The sequence below is a fragment of the Rhodnius prolixus genome, unplaced genomic scaffold (genome assembly GCF_049639745.1).
Source record: "Rhodnius prolixus isolate KJV_2025 unplaced genomic scaffold, Rpr scaffold_4, whole genome shotgun sequence".
Lineage (NCBI taxonomy): Eukaryota > Metazoa > Arthropoda > Insecta > Hemiptera > Reduviidae > Rhodnius > Rhodnius prolixus.
The window spans coordinates 35,095,056-35,115,278 of NW_027411614.1; the positions used below are offsets into that span (position 1 = coordinate 35,095,056).

The 20,223-nt window shown below is 34.3% G+C and overlaps 1 long non-coding RNA gene across 3 annotated transcripts in view; it reads right to left on the reverse strand.

Moving 5' to 3' along the window:
• The window catches only part of LOC141456551 (uncharacterized), a 39,362-nt gene extending 20,839 nt beyond the window's left edge, over positions 1 to 18,523 (reverse strand). Inside the window, exon 1 of one of the 3 annotated variants that reach the window (XR_012459857.1) lies at positions 18,263 to 18,523. This is a non-coding gene — a long non-coding RNA (uncharacterized lncRNA). The remainder of the gene's footprint in view (positions 1 to 18,262) is intronic. The other 2 variants (XR_012459858.1, XR_012459862.1) reach the window with 2 other exon arrangements.
• Between the last annotated feature and the right edge of the window lie 1,700 nt (positions 18,524 to 20,223).

Consider the following 20,223-nt stretch of genomic DNA (forward strand, 5'->3'; position numbering starts at 1 on the left):
CATACATTCGCTGCAGCACGCAATATGCAACTATCATAAAATTTTTTGTTTAACATTTCGGTTAAATTTCGGCTGTTGGCCATCTCTCCCGACTTTACCCTATGCGAATCAATCCCTTGCAATGATCTTTCAGAAGTCATTACTTGACGAAGTGATCGTTAATTTGGTGCTATTTTCGTAGCGGTCTCTGCGAAGATCCTGATTTGTTTTTCATTAGCACGATTCCATTCTAGAAAGTAATTTACAAAAGATTTGAATTGATTTACCCGTTTTTGTAAATAATGTTTTTGACAGTTTCTAACATACTGGCTTGATACAGTTTATGTTACTTTGAAAAAATTAGGTTTTAAAGCGAAAATTTCTTGTATTTATCACTACTTTAAGAACGTTTTGTACTTTTCTCAAAGTACAGTTTTATTATTATGAAATAAATCTAGCTTGGACTGTAAATTTCGTAATAAAAATAATTGCCAAAATAAGTTGAATTGCTGCGAGCAAAGAGATGAAATAATAATGAGGCTTTGCAGTCATAGTACTTAGGTCAATTTGGAAAACAACTTAAAAGTTAAGAAATAATGTATTAAAAAAAAAGACAAACAGACAAGAAAACACTTAAATAGTTTCTAAGTGATAACTGAGTGGATTGAATTTTAACTTTCTTGTTGTTCTTATTTGCTTATTTTATTTAGTATTAGATTCAAAGTTTTATAATTGAACCCCAAAACTCGTATACAAGAGTCCCTTGTTTTGGGTCAGACGAAAGTTATTCACTTTTATTGTTCCTTCTACTTTAAAATTTAAATCTCCCCCATAACGACGGTTTTGTTTCTTCTTAGCGAGACATAAAAGAAGCTGCAGTAGTTGACTAGGAGGCGGATCTGCACTGTGAAATAGCTTCAACTTATACATCATCATACTCTCTTCTTCAAACTGTTTTAGTGGAGAAATATTTTTAGGCAAAGCTTAACCGATATAAATTGTTTAATTTGAAAAGTTACCTAAAAGACTCAGCAGGCATAACCCACAAACAAACCCTTCCTAAACCCTTTGAAATCTTACTTTAATAATCCAGCCCTTTCGTTCTTATCTTCTGTACCATTCCATTCCTTCATTGTAATCACTAGGCTGTGAATAATTCTACTTATAAATTCAAATGGTAGGCTCTAAACCACCTTTGCCAACCACTGTCACTAAAAACCACAAGCAATCTACCAATCACTTCCATTCAAACCACTTGGCAAAACATTCAATAGCCGGTGGCTATTAAACCAATCTGCTGTGGTCGATTCACTAGCTAAAGCCAGTATAATGGTGGTGTACAACGTTAGCAAAGGAAAGCAGGCCTCTAGTATCAAACTGGTGTACGCAGTTTACTTTACAAATGTACAGAATGAAGAATTCAAGGTAACAAACTGTGCAATTACTCTTTTGAAAGTAACTATTTACTTAACCAGAGCCGTGATAGATCGATTCGGTTTAGATCAACAGTAATGGGGCGTCTAGGAGGTTTGTGAAAAAAAAAAGAAATAAATAGAAGAAAAAGAATGAATACTCCGTTTGCTCTGAACAGATCCTGCTTCCATTCGCAAGTCTTTAAGATGGGTAACTAATGATCAGAATGAAACAAGTAACTTATTGAATAAATAAGACTAAATACTTAATTGTTTCCTTCTTAAAAGCATTTAATTTATATTTAATTTAAGTTATTGTAGACGGAAGCGAACTAGGAAAAAAGGTAATTTAACAATGAATATTAGGATGGCGTTTATCCGCAGAGCGTACATCCAAAACTACGTATCGTACAGTTATCGATTATTGAATCACTACGACCTCGTCGCTGTCAAGACATAAATCCCCTCTGCTTTTCAACATTATGCTTACTTTTTCGTTTTACAGTTTTAACTACGTGGGTGAATCAAATATGAACCGGACTTTTGCTTTAGAACATTTATCGGTACAGTAAATAGAATTTTGAATATTCCTTATTTTCCTACATAATCTTTTATTTACACATTTTTCCCACCAAATCGGTCGTTTTTTAATTCCGTCATTAAGGAATGAATCTGGTCGTGTCACTAGCCAATTGCGCACGAACGTTTCTACACTATCGTCGTCGTCAAAGAGATGACCTCCCAGGGGTGTAATGATGCACCAACATCTCATCACAGGTGACAATGTGCCTCAACAAAAGCATCCCCCTCTGTTGGACATCATGTCAAAAGTCTTTCACAGACAGCAAGACGGTTTGCTTTCTGCTCTTTCGTCTAAAGGTGAGGAACCCACCTTGCCGACATTTTTCGGTAACCCAAATCAACGGAAATGATTGATTGGGCACTCCCATACGATGTTCCAACGTGTGAAACTATTTCCCATATTGTAAAGCCTTCAATCATCTCACGGATCGCAAGAATATTCGCGTCACTGGTGCTTGTCCGAGGTCGGCGTGCATAGCTGTCATTTTCCATTGATTCTCGGCCATCGGAAAATTTTTTGTGCCAGTCGTAGACTTGGGTCCTTGAAAACGTTTTTACAACGAACTGTGCAGTTAGTCGTCGCAAAATTTCGGCAGGTTTTTCGCCCTGACCGGGACAAAAATTTAATAATAATGCGTTGCTCATCAGAAACGTGCACCTCTTATTCAGACATGGCGCTACTAACAGCCAAACTGCTTTGGCGAGCCGGACCGAGTTACTCACCTCCACTTTACATCCCCACCCAACATATATTATGACTTCACGTTACTCACTTCACCTTAGGAGCGTCAAAGAGAAAAGTCCGGTTAATTTTTTATTCACCCACGTATATTGATTTCAATATAAAATTCCAACAAAACAAAACCTTAAATAAATAAATGATAAAAAGTTAAGTGACTCATTACGTAAAGAGCATTTTAGTCTGATTTGTGTTATCTGCTTCTTGTTTATCCTCGAAGGAGTGGAAAGTAAGTGGGCGGTAGAGCAAAGCGCAAGGAGTTACAGAAGTGGATGAATGTTTACGAGTGTCCGCTTCAAAAGAGGGAAAACTGTTATAAAATATTTTGTGCCTCTGTTAAGCCTTGACGTCAGGCTAGCTGAACAGTACTTTGTTCTTTCAGTTCATTTTTAACAAGATAACTTCTCCTCAAGATCCTTTTTCCGCCCATTTGTTCCTCTCTTCAGCAAGAAGGCCAAACTGAGTGAAGAAAACGGTGAGTTGAACTTGGAATTGGTGGTAGAGAGTTAGTCTTGAGAAGTCTCTCGATAAGGGCGAGTTGTTTCTAATTAAAACTTTATCTTCAACACTCTCTCCTCACAATCTCTCTCTTCTGTTGCAGGTAATTATTGTATCATTTGAAACGTTCGTTTCAATTTCCTTGTAACTAACTAGTAAACTGCACTAGTTGGATTCTTTATTGAACAAACTTTTCAATTGATGAGAATTGTTGATAGCATTTGTAAAGCCAAGTATTACTTGGCGGATAAGGAAAGAAATTAAAGGGACTGAGCCATTAAAACTGTATCAGAATTGCTGGGGGATGATATTTAAAGCTGCTCTGAAACAGGAAGAAGTAAAGCCCCGCCATTAATGCTTCTCTCCTTAATATGTCTGTACTAGGTTTCAAGGGGCTGGTGGAGGGTACAATAAGGGTTTTTCTTTACGTTTCTAAGAATTATTAGAGCTGCTCCTTGCGTCCCATTTTATTGTTGGGTTACTTTTAAATTAGTTCATCTTAATTTAAACTTGAAATTATAGTTTTCCTTTTTAAAAAGAAAATTACAGTTTTCTTTACACGTTGAAATCTGAGTCCTGAACTTTTACTTTATTAATCTGTTCACTCTTAATGATTCTCTATTTCTATTCTCTCTTATATATTAAAAGAGAATTTTATTTTTCAAGTCATCAGAACAGTAAATATCCGTTTTTAATCCGGTAAAGTGGTTTCTACAAATTTTCTGTTTATTTTATGTCAGATTGTGTTTTAAAAAAATCGTTTTAGCCGTGAATGGTTCAAGATATACAGGGTGTTCATTTTAAGACGGCTCAAATGCATTTCATGCTTAAATAGTTAATCTGAGCAAAAAATGGTGGAGGAAAAATTTATTGCCCGTCACCTCTAGTTTCAGAATATGTGACTTGATTTTACTCGTAGATTCCTGCCCGCATACGAGGCTGACGCGCGACCAAAAGTGAGGGTTCGCAGTTGACCCCCCATTTTCATATACCCAGTTTTAAAGTGTATAAAAAGTTACGAAAGAAACCGGAAACCGCGATTCGATATCTTCAAAATTAAAGGTGCTAGGTCATTTCAAAATCTGGTATTTATTAATCATATTTCAATTTTTTAACTTGTTATCAAAGAGAAAGAAGAGCATGTGACAGGTCCTTTTTATATATTTTTTCATCTCCGTTCTTCTAAAAATATTGCCAAGGCAGTAAAGCTAGTATTTTTCTTAATATCGGGAAATAAGTCGTTTTTCGAGTGATTTTTCTAAGAAAAATCAAATGTTGAAAGCTTTAGATGTTCACAAGCGTACACAAAATGGCTAAAAATTAATTTTACATCTGTTACAAACAAGAAGGTTTATTAATTATTTGGTAATTTTGAGAGAGTTGCGTTTAATTACCAAAAAAATTGGAAACCTCTTGCCACACATTTAGAGATCAATATCTTTCATGTAAAGGATCAAACGTATTCCTTAATTTATCAAATAATGCACTTTACTCTTATGAACTTCATGACACTATTAAAGTAATTTTAAATAGTTACTAAGATGGAATATAATAGGAGATAATGTTGGAGTGCTGAGCAAAGTTGATCCGCAAATAAAGGAGTTGGCCGGTACCAAGAAGGCAGTTGTCAATGACAGTTGGCAGTCCTCTGAACGCTATCCTGAGTCTAGGAGATTGTAATTATCTTCTTTAAATTTAGTAATTACTTAAAAGTAAATAAATACTTGAAAACAAGATTGTTGTGTTTAAAGTCTCAAGAAACTAGATATTAGGTGATTAGGGCTGGTGCAGATGTTTTTATAAAGTTATACTTTAATCCCTTGAAATTTCAATCTGTTATAATAAATACATTGTCAGAGTCAGATTGCTCATTATAGCTGTGTTTTTTGTTAATAAGGTGTGATTTCCGTCGAAACATTATTAGAAATCTCTTGATGACGTAATTGTAGTTAAGTTCCTTCCTTTTTTACAGAGTATCCCTAACAAATGAACACAAGTTACTGTTGCAGCCCTATTTGAAATAATTTCCAGTAAATTGTATAAATATAATTCAGATTAAACAATAATTGCATCAGTACTCGCTTATTGTTGTGATGACACCTTGAAATATTTATTAATAAACTAACCGATAGTGGGTATAATGTGTCAAGTTAATAATAGCGACAGTTGTTGTGCGAACTGTTATGGAATTATTTAAAGTGAAAATGCTAAATGAAACGTGTACGAACAATAATTTAGTTAGCCGTGGCAGACACTGTTGTCATCAGAGAAAGGTCTAGGGCCGATGGGGGAAAGGCTAGGCGGATGGTCGGTGTGGTTATAGCGGCTTTCCACAATCCAGTTTCCATCTTTTAGACCTTACCGCTATGTCCATGGCTCCCTCTCCACTACAAACAGTTGAACACTGCTTTAGCTATATTTCATTTTACGTCGAGAACACGGCTTGAAGGTGTGTGCGACAGAGAGAAGCAGATCCTAGAACTGGAATATTGAAGAGAGAGCTTGCTGAACCTTACTGCAAGAATGTGGAGATCGTACTCTCCCACTAATGGACGACTTTATACTTGGCGCACCCAATCCATTGCCTTTATATAAAGTATTGAAGAAGTATGGAGACAACCCCTAACCGTGGAGGATCGTTTTACAAAGATGACAAACACAAATCTTATAAGACAAATAGTTGTTGAGAGATATCGAGGAAAACTTCTGCCTCTAAACGTTCTGATCTACTTTCTCATTCTTCTACCTAACTTTTCCAACGCTGAGAAATTGTGAGGAAAGCGTACGCGCTTACAAGAAAAATGAATCAATCCTGAACAGGAGAGCCTGTCGTAGTTACACTCTACAATCCTTCTTAGCTATCCTTTTGCTAAAACCGTCCCAATCTCCTCCAGAATTCAGCTGACATATTGCTTACATAACTCAGTACATCTTATTTTCAAATTACATTTCCTTACTTTAGCGCAACTCATTCTCCGATCCGATTACTGACTGGCTCGTGGAAATATCTCCCAACTAAGACGTTCATTTCTCAGTATATATCCTAAAACATTTATCAGAAGGAGTGCTCTACATAACTGTTCTCTCAAATATATTCCATTTACATTATTAATTACGACCTTTCCAAAAATTACATATTTGTTGATTAGCTTAAAACTTTGTGAAAACACATTTTAAAACCCCTTTTGGCGTAACTTTTCCCAGATATATTTTTCAGATTGCTGTGTTCTTATTCAAAAATCAACTCCCACTTTCATCTCCATTGTCAGCAAGAATTTTTTTTTTAATTTATTTTTCAAACATATTCTCTTGGTCCAGATTGTCGAAAGCTCTACACTCTGCTTTCTAAGTTTTAAAGAATGAGAATGGTGGTCCATTAGCAATATTTGCAATGCACCCAAATTGCTGAACAGGGTAAAGAACTTTAGTGAGGGGTTAGAGAAAGATTTGGAATTGCCAAATTTCCTAGCCTTTGAATAACGTTTCTTTCTCTGTGGAGTCTTGTAGTATTGTCTAGAAAACGGAACTCTTGGCCAATAAGTTCGCTGGAGATTTAACTGTACTTTTCGATGATTAACTATAACGAACTCTGTACCTCCTTCATGGTAAATACCCACTCCGAAGTTATGAACATAATTTATTTATGAGGTCTCATTTGCTTAATATCTATCATTTTAATAACCTAAACAGTATTCATTTAAAGTTTATTTAAAGAAGTATATAATTTGATGGAATTATGGAATCCAGATGGAATCATTCCAGTTGAATAATATACATAAATTGATTATTTACATTCTCCATAATATGATAATATGATTGGTGCTGAAAGATCGATCACCATCATGTTGACAGATACGATTCTCATTTCTTACAGCTTATTATTTATAACAACTATCAATAGCTATGGAGCCAAAATAATTCCAAGTCATAAATAGATAAATCGATTCAATGAAAAGTTCACAAAAAAGATAAAACTTTATAAAGAGCCACAGTGATTAAAACATTCAAAGTATTTTTTATTTATTTTCTTTGTAAGAACACCAATCTACTCATCTGATACTAACATGGTCCAGTTCTTTGGTCATTGTATTGTTCTAGCAACTATTGGTCTACCAATTTTCTATTCACTGATTGTGGGCCAGAAACTAAGACATGTTAAACACTGCGGCAGGTCTGGGCATGTAAACTCACGCTGGATAAGATTTCGGCGCAATCAACCACTTTGTTTAAGAGTCTTTTAAACAAAACACAGATTATACTTTAGTCGTCTATCTTCTAGGGCAGGAATCTTCCACATTTCTACCATTTTGAGCTCATGGTCTTTCTTGAAGGAACCTCATGTTTAAGTAGCAGATAAAATAGTTTATCAAACCTTTTTTCTACTCAAAGCAAAATAATTCTTGTATCTTTGTTTAATCTTTGTTTAACCTAATTGCATAGATGATTTCCATGTTACGTGCGTTTTTGACTGAGCTTATAGTCATCACTTGCGGAACCCAGGCTGAAGACCACTGCTCTTGGGAAACCAAATTCACCCCCATTATCATTGTAATGTCTTGAAACATTTCAGTAAGCATACAAATTTCTTTTGCTACTTTTATAACCGCTTCATTTCACCTGCTGTTTATGGATTCCAAATAATGGAGGTGTCCTCAAGTTAAGATCTCACAAGGCAGTAATATATGGATTTCAGGTCTTTGGAATCATTAATGTCGCTTCCTAAACGTAAACCCCGTAGAGTTAGTGTACCTTTTTACAGATATCCTTTAATATCCCGGTTAATGAGCTTTCCAAGGTCCCACTTATCTTTTGAAGGTAATTGCTACGCCTTACCTCTGACCATAACTCAGCTAATTCAGGTTCCTTTATTGTCATTTAAAACACTCTTTACTTGTAATTCAGTGTCAGAGCAAGAATGAAAATTGACTACAGTAACTTTTATACAGAAATATAAAAATATATGGATCTTACTCTCCATTTTAAAGTTTTCATTTATACATTAAGTTGAATTTCCTAACACCGAAATATATTGGCAAAACTACTGAAGCTTAAAGCTAGAGAATTTCATGATTAATAAACCAAGCGCATACTTTACTAGAGACTTATTGACTACCTTACTTACCAATAGACTACAACAAACAAATAAGGGCAGACTTAAGCGCCTTGGCATAATTTATTACAGTTAAAGTTAGGGTAGTTTGTATTTACTGCTGGCTGACACATTTACTCCGTTCATTCGAGAATTTAGTGGTAGCAAGAATTGGGACGTAATTACTCAGAAATCTATTTCCTATAGTTCAGAGTGTTTTCTCTAATTTAGGATAACTATTTAATATCATTAATAGTAAAATTAACTCGTAATTAAGACTTTTAGGTGTTCTGAGCTAGGAAGTGCTCTTTTAGAAGTTGAAGCAATATATTTAGAGAAATAACACGAGATTAAATGTTTTGATGATTTTTGGAATATTGAGATGCGGTTAATCAATAAATTCAAACACAAATTTTGTTTCATCTCACCAACGTTTCGATAAATATTTACCTTCTTCAGGATAGTCTAAAATTAGAGGAGTTAACGTTAAGCTTAACGTTAGTGAGATGAAACAAAATTTGTGTTTGAATTTATTGATTGACCGCATCTCAATATTCCGAAAATCATTAAATGTTTTGTTGTATTCAGTTAATGCTCGAAATTGTGCTTTTAATAAGCATCTTTTTTTCAAATCTATGTTTCTATAAGTACGACGATAAGTTTTCATATAATGTAAGCACCCCAAAAATGATAGAAGAAATGAAATTTTGGATTTTAACCTTATTTTTGGAATTTAAAACTTGAAAAAAAAAAAAATGAATTCTAAATTTTTGTTTAAGATTTCTGCAGTGTTGTCTTCTTCGGGTAGATTAAACAATCTTAAACTCAGTACATGAACTTGTCTCTACAACTGTTCGACGAGTTTTGAAAGAGACTATATCTCAGATAATCGATAAATTTAGTTTTGGTCTTTATTTTTATTTTTTGAAACATTTTGAGGTCTTATCTTGGGACACTTATATTATAGTTTTGATTATTATTTAGAGGAAATTAAAAGGTATACTTGAGGTAGAGAATCATTTTTGAAAATTTCGCATGATTCTTTCATCCGATTTGTTAGAATCATAATTTATTAGACGAGGGGTGTAATCAAAGTGGGCATACAAATGTAAAAAAAAGTTAGAAAAGACGGCTGCATGTTTAACGCTACAATTACTGTAAATGAGATTTCGTCTGCGCATAATTTTTTAACACCTAATAGAGAGAGTAATAGAATATCAATGAAAATAAAGCAGATTCTTATCGGAAAGACTTGAAAAGATAATAAAAAGAAAACAAAAACTCTCTCTTGAGAAGCAGGATATGCTCGTGGAATGGTTGGAATCTATAGATCTTAGCACAAGAATATACTTGCTCAGACATGGCGACAGAAAAGGGGCTCTCAGCGGAGAAGATGCGAGTCAAGAAGAAGGAATTGAATAGATGATGCCATCCTATGCTACACTTGCTTTCTGCTTCTTATTATCTCTTTTCAGCTACCGGGGTTGATGTGGAAACATCTGCCGAGAAGAGGAGTTCTGGAGGGCGCGGCGAGTTATGGCTGCGTTGGGACATGGTCCTGACTCCAAGCCCGCTAGTTCTATAGACAGTGTTTCTGCATAAGAAAGAAAGTAGAGGAGTCTTCTCTTTAGCTCTGTCTATCCGCTGGAACACTAAGCGGTTATTATTCTAAAAAGTCATTTGCAATCCATGAGGGGTTTCTAGAATAAGTTTAGCTTTGTAAAAATGAATTTAATTAAGATAAAAATTAATAATAAGTTCTCCTTTTTTTACATTATCTAGTGGAAATAGGAAACATTAAGGTAATAGAAATTCAATTTCAAATTAATTATTTCTACATTTCGAAAACAAAAAATGAGAAAGGCTTCGTAATAACAACTTAAGTCTTAATATGCAAATGATCTAAGAGAAACTTCCAAATAACATGAACGTAGAGGCAAGTCAAAGATATAAATTGGAATTCCAACAGTAAGTTCGTATGGAATAAAAGTTATTTAATAAAAAAAAGGCATCGTTGGTCAACACAAATTGAATTATATTAAGAATTTAGCAACAGATTTGATTCATCACTTGTTTAAGCATTTCACTGATACTGTCAAATGCCTAGATAACTGCGCTGGTATAATAACTTGGAATCCGCATAAAGACTTAAACCAGAAGCATTAAAGAGACGCTACAAAATGCTAGCTCGACCATTAACAGATTCACAGTTCAGATTCAGTTCTGTTCGAATTAAACAAATAGTCTAATTAAGTACCTTTGATTGTCTCTAAAGTTTTTTATATATAAGATCAAAACAAGGAGTATTTTACTTGTTATAGGCTGCAAGAAATAGAACGGAAATTAGGTTAAAAGAGATAATAAGCAGGAAATACTGTACTATCTTGATAATAATTAAATCACATCATTTCCTGGTTATCGCTTTCAACAAAACTTGTAAGAGTATATAATGGTTCTCATAAATGTTTCACCAAACTTAATTTGAAAATCAAGTTTTATTGGCGGCGGTAATAATTTAGATTTTTTCTCTCCATTCTTAAGTTTACTGGAAATTCTCTCTTATTTTCGCGCAGCATCCACAAACTCCAGGAACTTCTAACAATTAACAAAGTTTCCACCAAAGAAGAAAGGTTTTTAGCTGAGAGTGTTGTTGTAAAATTTAATTTTCCAATTTGTTTTTATTTGTTCATTAGTTTTCTCTGTTCGTGCTGATGGTTTAGATGTAGAGGGAAAAGAGAAGGCCAATTTCATGACATTTGTTACACTATTATTACTATTATTATTTTTTTTTGTCAACATCTAAGGTTATTAGCGCCCGGAGCTTTTTTCAGTGCACTGCCGGCCACCGGACAGTGTTCTCTCGTTACAGAAAACACTGTCCATCACCGGACAGTGAGCTTTAAGAAGCTCCTAGGAAGAGAAAATTTAAGGGTCAGCTGCTGGATTCGAACCCGGGACCTCCGCGTGGGAGTCCAGTATGCTAACCTCATAGCTAATCCCTTCCCTTACATACTATTATTATTGTTATTATTATTATTTAATGGCACGGTGAGAAACGCTTGCAATAATTAACTCTAATGAGAGTATTAAATTCCAAGTTAATAAATAATTTACGGCAAACTCTAGCTTAGCATTCATTACATTTGGTCACTTACATTTATTGCAGTATTGCACACTTTATAGCTATCTTTGAATTTTGAACAAAAACACTGCCATCTAAAGAAGCCACAAATAGTAGGTATTTAGAATTTACATGGTTTAATTGCGTCTTAAAATGCAGAATTTTGCTAGCGTAGAAGCATGAATTTGAGGAAGTCAGTTTGTATTATTAGGCGGGGGATTACTCTTTGAGTAACGCTATTATGAGAAAATCTTTCGAGGAATCGGTTAGATTTTTTTTAGACCTATACAGCTCTAAACATGTGGCTGATCGTTTTTTCTAGCTCCTGCAGCGTATTTTTATTTGGAAACTAAGCAACGCTTGCTATATCAGCGATGATACGATTATCGCCCATTTGGATCAGTTGAATAAACAGCTTAAAAAGACTATTTCTTGTTTGGAACTTCACATTTAGTTTGCAAACAATAAAATGAAGTTGTGATTTCGAAGCAGTTAATAAATAAATAATTTCCTCAATATGAACTCCGAATTATTATTATAATTATTATTCAGAATTCAGTGATTGGGTAAAAAGACTATATACAGTGACACAACCGATTTTTTCGGGCGTGGGATGTGGTTTTGGTATGAGAAGTAAAACTATTAATTTGTGATTTTATAAATATTTTTCTTCCTAATTTCTTCCTTATAGATTACAACGTAATCACTATTTTTGGTGAGCATCTGGATGTAATAAGACGGAAGATTGTCTGCGGAAACAGATGCATCGGCATGGGCCTTTTGGCGGATAGTCTTAGTAGGTTTGACAGTCTGTCAGTGCGAAGAGTTGGGCACTAAAAGCTCGTGTCCCAAACTTTGCCCAGGAATTTCACTCCAGGCCCTAATTTCTAATCAAACAGACAGAACCGGAGAGGGCTTCATGTTGAGGGCACCTCAACAAATCGCTAGTCAGTTTCTATGGAGTCTAATCTGATCTAAATTTAAATTTATTTTTGCACTTTAGGATTTATGTTTCTTGGGTTTTACCTTGACAAAAGACTTACATGGAATCCTCATCATACTCGACATAAGAGAACAGAAAATGCACGCTTCCGACAACTGAAAAGACTACTCGTCAACAGATCAAAACTCACTCTTGACAACAAAAGACTTAGTTATGTATGTATATTAAAGCCAGTCTGGGCTTATGGCATCGAACTGTGGGGTTCAACCAAACGCTCAAATCAGTAAAGGATCCAGTCCTTGCAGAGTCTAAAATTCTTCGCTCTATAGTAAACGCTCCTTTCTACGTCACAAATCAAACCATTCTCACAGTCTTGAACATTCCTTTCGTGCAACACAAGTGGCTGAAACACGATACAGAAAATTCTATCTTAACATTCAATTGTACAACATCTATCTTCCAGAACATTTCCAGACAATACTTCTAGGACATTCTTAAAAGACAGTGGCCTCGCGATCTCCTCTCTGATGAAGAGTGTCAGTAGAATTTAGAATGTTTTTGGAGTGTTACCGCTGGGTAACTTCACCACTCTGATATGTATGATATGTTGCTTATTGTTACCCTTGTTGCTTATAACGTAATACGTTGATTGTAACGGAATAAATGATTAAAAATAAAATATTTAAGTTTAGAATGCAGATAACTGACAGAAATCTTTTAATCTTGTCTTGCGCTAAAATTCCCTAAATACATGATAACTACATAGTCTACTTTAGTCAACATAGTTCGGTGGGTTTTGATCCCAAAAACTCCCATGGGTACGCTTATATAAGCTCATTATATGAGCTGAAAAATCTGTAAGGGTTTTCGCGAACAAATGGTCCAAGTTTCCAAACTTGTGAAACAAATTATTCTCTCCAAAATTTTACATTCTAATTAAAGGCTAAAACAAATTCTCCAACAAACTCAACGGAGAGGGAAACAATATTTACAACAAGCGGAGTTACCTAAATTATATAATCGACTCTAATTACATTTAAATAAGGCAGGACGTGTTTTTCCCATAAATTTAGGCAAGATTTAAACGAAAGTTTTGCTACTATCGGATGTACGAGAGTTTGCACACGAGTGCTTCCAATTAACAGAATCAAGGCGAGTTAAAAATACTGCGAGAAATTTATTGCACGAGTGGCATTTTAATTAAATCGTTTCGCAATTTATACGCACCATTTAGGTAATTCATTTAAAAGCATTCAATAGTATGCATTAAAATTATAATAGTATTTAAACAATAAGAGAAAATATGAGGTAATATTTTTTTATTATTTATTTAATTTGAAATTTAAAATTGTAGAGTCATAAAGATCTGCAATAAATAAATCAGTTAACCTAGAGGCATGACAGTTAATCTTTAATTATTAATCTCCAGCGCCGAGAAATTCGCCGCTTCAAAGATTCCAATAAGATTGTCGGGCAGTGTATGAGATAAGAACTAATGGATTAATGAATTAGAATGATCAGAGAGATGAGAATGAAGCTTTGTGTAGGGACGAAGATATGGAGTCCTTGATGAATGGTACGTTTAAGAGATAATTATGAATGTTTGGAGACGCAATATCTGGCGTTAGTTATTGTCTGTGTGCATTTACATTATTGTACAACAAGGAATGAGGCAGAAGTAAGCAATCAAGTTTATCTATCAATTAGCTTTTAACAAGTTAACTGTTTATGCCGAAGATATTCGTCATGAAAAAAAGTGTAAAATTTTGTGTTATGACGAGTATACACGTATTCGTCATGCGTTTTCAGTAGTAACCATTGGCACTTAATTATGTAATTTTAGTTAAAACTAAAATATAGGGGGTCCCAAGCTATATGGATAACAAATTTTTCTCGGAAACTGGGATAGTTAGAAAAAAAAAAACAACTAAAAAATACAATGTTTTGAACATTACATTTCCGGTTTCTTACTTCTAATGTAATGCAGAATCAACAAAGTTAACGAAATATTTTCCTGAAGTAAAAGAAAGTAAAATCTAGATCATTGAATGAAAGTGAAAGAGCACCATTTTATGTACTGGATAACTGTGCTTCTATTGGTGAGGGAGTGGCTTACGGTGTCACTACGTCATCAGCTACAGACCGCCTACATTACACATCCCGTTCGCCAATGAGATTAGCCAATCGTTTTTGGTCATTATTTCTGGGAAAAATACTATTTAATTTTTTTTTACTAATTTTTCCCCCATAGGTATTTGATAAACTATCGAATAATGTAATAAAAATTGATATCGTAAAAATATCCAAAATAAACATGTTTTGAACATTATATTACCGGTTTCATACTTCTAATGTAATGCAGAATCAACAAAGTTAACGAAATATTTTCCTGGAGTAAAAGAATGTAAAATCTAGATCATTGAATGAAAGTGAAAGAGCACCATTTTATGTACTGGATAACTGTGCTTCTATTGGTGAGGGAGTGGCTTACGGTGTCACTACGTCATCAGCTACAGACCGCCTACTTTACACATCCCGTTCGCCAATGAGATTGGCCAATCGTTTTTGGTAATTATTTCTGGGAAAAATACTATTTAATTTTTTTTTACTAATTTTTCCCCCATAGGTATTTGATAAACTATCGAATAATGTAATAAAAATTGATATCGTTAAAATATCCAAAATAAACATGTTTTGAACATTATATTACCGGTTTCATACTTCTAATGTAATGCAGAATCAACAAGGTTAACGAAATATTTTCCTGGAGTAAAAGAAAGTAAAATCTAGATCATTGAATGAAAGTGAAAGAGCACCATTTTATGTACTGGATAACTGTGTTTCTATTGGTGAGGGAGTGGCTTACGGTGTCACTACGTCATCAGCTACAGACCGCCTACTTTACACATTCCGTTCGCCAATGAGATTAGCCAATCGTTTTTGGTCATTATTTCTGGGAAAAATACTATTTAATTTTTTTTTACTAATTTTTCCCCCATAGGTATTTGATAAACTATCGAATAATGTAATAAAAATTGATATCGTAAAAATATCCAAAATGAACATGTTTTGAACATTATATTACCGGTTTCATACTTCTAATGTAATGCAGAATCAACAAAGTTAACGAAATATTTTCCTGGAGTAAAAGAATGTAAAATCTAGATCATTGAATGAAAGTGAAAGAGCACCATTTTATGTACTGGATAACTGTGCTTCTGTTGGTGAGGGAGTGGCTTACGGTGTCACTACGTCATCAGCTACCGACCGCCTACTTTACACATCCCGTTCGCCAATGAGATTAGCCAATCGTTTTTGGTAATTATTTCTGGGAAAAATACTATTTAATTTTTTTTTACTAATTTTTCCGCCATAGGTATTTGATAAACTATCGAATAATGTAATAAAAATTGATATCGTAAAAATATCCAAAATAAACATGTTTTGAACATTATATTACCGGTTTCATACTTCTAATGTAATGCAGAATCAACAAGGTTAACGAAATATTTTCCTGGAGTAAAAGAAAGTAAAATCTAGATCATTGAATGAAAGTGAAAGAGCACCATTTTATGTACTGGATAACTGTGCTTCTATTGGTGAGGGAGTGGCTTACGGTGTCACTACGTCATCAGCTACAGACCGCCTACTTTACACATCCCGTTCGCCAATGAGATTAGCCAATCGTTTTTGGTCATTATTTCTGGGAAAAATACTATTTAAATTTTTTTTACTAATTTTTCCCCCATAGGTATTCGATAAATTATCGAATAATACAATAAAAATTGATATCGTAAAAATGTCAAAAATAAACATGTTTTGAAAATTAACTTTGTAAATGTATCCTTGTCTTTTATTAGTTATCACTGAATCAATAACGAATTCATATATTGTGTTAGGCTAGACTATGTAGTAAATGGCGCGTCTGGTAATAAAGAACGAGATGAGGATCCTTTTGAATCAATAACGAATTCATATATTGTGTTAGGCTAGACTATGTAGTAAATGGCGCGCCTGGTAATAAAGAACGAGATGAGGATCCTTTTGTTTCCTATTTACCTGCATTCAAGAGGCGGAGCTTTTGGCTCAAGTGCAGGGTTCAAGATTTAGCGATCATCCAAATTGCGTCGTGGGCTACTAACCTGCTAAGGTATTTCCCTGCATGATTGTTGGTATTTTATTATCTGGTTAGGGAAGGGATTAGCTATGAGGTTAGCATACTGGACTCCCACGCGGAGGTCCCTGGTTCGAATCCAGCTGCTGACCCTTCGATTTTTTCTTCCTAGGAGCTTCTTACGGCTCACTGTCCGGTGATGGACAGTGTTGTTTGTAACGAGAGAACACTGTCCGGAGGCTGGCAGTGCACTGAAAAAAGCTCCAGGCGCCAATAACCTTAGACGTTGACGCGCCTTAAATCACAAAAAAAAAAATATCTGGTTAGAGATTCATTTCCATAAATACCTGTCTGTAATGTTGCGACCTACTTGGGATAATTGCAGCAACCCAATTTCATTTCAAACATACTCTGGGTTTGACGAACATATTCTTCATCGTTTAATTTGTACGACGCACGTAGGGGACACTTTACTGGTTAAGTAAAGTAAAGTAATGCCTATTTTTTTTCAGGCCGGCTTTACGTTCAACTACAAAATTAGGTGTCGTGGACGGAGGCGATTAGCAAACATGCTTAACTATAAAAATTCTTTTTATTAACAATTAATTAAAATCCAAGGCCTAAGACCGGGTATCGAACCCAGTACCACAATACATATTAGCTTCGCTGGTATCGCCTGTAACCTCTCGGCTACAGTGGCGCCTCAATAAGCTTTTAGTACTCCACAATTCTATCTGTACAAATCTATCTCTGTTCGCGTACGATTTTTAACTTCTTCCAAAAAGGCGATGATATTGTTTTAATGCCTCCTAAAAACTGAAAATACGTACGGACGTATTTATACACTTTCAAGGTGACCCATATTATTTATTATACAATGAAAAGAATATTATGACTCCAATAAGACATAACTATTTGACCTTTTGATAAGATAAACCTATTTGTAAAAATTACAAAAATGATTTTAAGAATTCCCCTTAAACCGACATTTTTATAATACATGAAAATACAGCGTAGTATATAATTAATGTGAATTGTGGATAAATGTGAGACCCAAACCATCCAGTGATTGTGATATTAAGTCCTCATTCTGTTTTCTTTTACAACTCATATCTCACTAGTTTATCAGATCGAATATTCGACCAGATTCGCTGGCAACAGTTATACATATATTTGTAAAAATACATTGAGCGTAGAACCAGATTTGTAGGCAGAATATTTATATTATTTTTCCCTGACAGAATGATTGATATCTTTACTGGGAGAAAGAAGTTTTATCCTGGAATAAACAATTCCATTACAACATCATTTCTTCTTTCTTGCCCACTAAAACTTATCCTCACTTCTGCGATAAATTCACTACACTCAGACTGATTCTTTTTCTACACTCTCCTTTGTGTGGAAATTTTTTCTATTTTATTTTTCCTCTCCTTTATTTCTATTTCTCCTTCGGGATGGAACTTTAGAAATAATAAACACATAAAGAAAAAAAGTCAAAATTTATGTTAATGGACTTTGTTTTTTCATTACAGGAAATCTTATCATTTTTCTGTGTCACAAAATTATATCTAATATTCAAACAACAAATATTTACATCATTTTTCACCTCTCTTTTTTCACTCTTTCATTACTTTCTCTTCTTACTAGCAAGGGGAAATGTTGCGATCGCATGGAAATCTAGATATGGAAATTGAGCGATTACTACTTTGAGGAGTTTGCTCATTAAAATGATAAAAATACCTGCTAACATTCCTTTAAACAAAAAAAATTAGTGAAGATTAATACTTAAGGCGAACAGTTTCCTCTGTAAAGAGAACTAGCAAGATCTCGATCTTAATAATCACACAGCATCAGAGAACATCCTTTGAACTTTTTACAAATACTGTATGAATAAAACACTGGTTCATAGAAATGAAAAGAGATGTTTTCTTTGCAAATAACCTGAACGCACTGACTCCAACAACAACTGTCCTGTTGGTAGCGCTAGTGTCGATTTTATCAATTTCTTTATTCTTAACAATCAAAAATACAATTTAATAGAATTTGATGTACACAATTTATGTCTTAACATCCAACCCCCCCTTGAAAGGCGAATGTATTTAAAAAAAAAAATTAATTAAAAATACAAACAAACAATTTTCATTGCTCTTCATTCAATGACATCATTCCTCCTCTTGACCAGGAAGTGGAAGAGGATAGAGTTTATTCTCGGTTCTTGTCTAAAATCTTGATATTAAATTCTCTAATTTCTTTGTACCGCACGCGCTAATCTGATAAAAACATATCAAGAAAGAAAAAGTTGCAGAGAAGCACATACTTTGAATTTCGAATTTGGGAATGCCAAAATCGGCCATCCGTAAATGCAGTTCCAGAGTTCATTATGATTATTTTGGGGAGTTTTAAATCTACTATCCTGAAGAAAACAGGGTAGTAGTCTGTTTTTATTTAAAAAAAAAGTGTATATTGCTATTATCAGCTCAAAATAATGGTAGGTCAACCTAATTCCAAATCGTTTGGCCTAACGAAGCTGATTACTTATCTTGAAAATTTGAAACACTGGTATAATTCGATAAAAATGATTAATATGAGAGTGAAAAATGTGGAAGGTTTGTTAGATTTCTCGTTAAACTTGTTCTTTATTATTTGACTACTCGGATGATTAAATCATCCAAACGGTGCTAGATAGAAGGATTGACATTTGAATAGTGAGAATTCTCGGATAAAGATACAGATTCTTAGTGGAAGTATGGTACAGTTCGATTCACTATAAATCTCTCGAAATCCAGTTAATCTCAATGAAAAGTCACCCTGCACATTTGATGTTGAAAGACATTAAAGTCAAAGAACTACGAACTAGAAAAAAAAGGATTATCAATTTTTCTTAGTCAAAAAATAATCGTGAATGGCCAGACTCCTGAAATAAGTAGGCACCACTCTTAAGACTGTAGGAGAATGCTTATAAGTACGAGTAAGCATTTTCTAGAAACCCAGATGGGGAGACAGAACTCTAAACGAAATTGTGGCATAGATTAATTTTGCGAGTATTGACTAATGGTTGTTGTAAGTGCTGGGTACTGGACCGGTCAAAAATACACAACAAAAAAAACCTGATGACCACTGGTGAATGAAGAGTTACATTCTAGAAATTTCCAGGAAGGACCGTAAAAGAAACGTATGGTTTCAAAATGAAACTGGTTTTTACATTGACATAATCCTGTGGGAAACTAAAAGAAAATGGAACTGGGCCGGAGATTTGATGAGAAACGAGGAGAGATGGGCGAAGAGGATAATTGAATGGACGCCAAGAGATTGGAAAAGAAATAGAGGGCGACCGCGATTTGGGATCAAGAAATGAAGCAACTTTGTACATGGCCCAGTGTACATAGTTCGGCAAACAGAACAGTGGAAAAGTATGGCCATTTTGTTAAATGAAGTGTGATGTCACTTCTTACTTGCAAGTGTTTTATTTTTTTTTGTACACTTTTTTTAATATAAATTTTATATAATAAACGAGCAAGTTATTTGCGTAGATTGTGTCAACTGAAGAACCAGACAAAGCTCAGCCTAAGCTGCTGATTTTGTTTAGGGAACCAACAAAACAAAAAATTGTTCATTTTTTTGGTGACTGATTCATAGTTTCAATAGGATGAAAAAATAATTGCCATTTCAGAAATTTTATAATTAAAATTTATTTTGCCGAGCTTTCGACCTAGGGACTAGGTCATCTTCAGGGCAACATATTTACA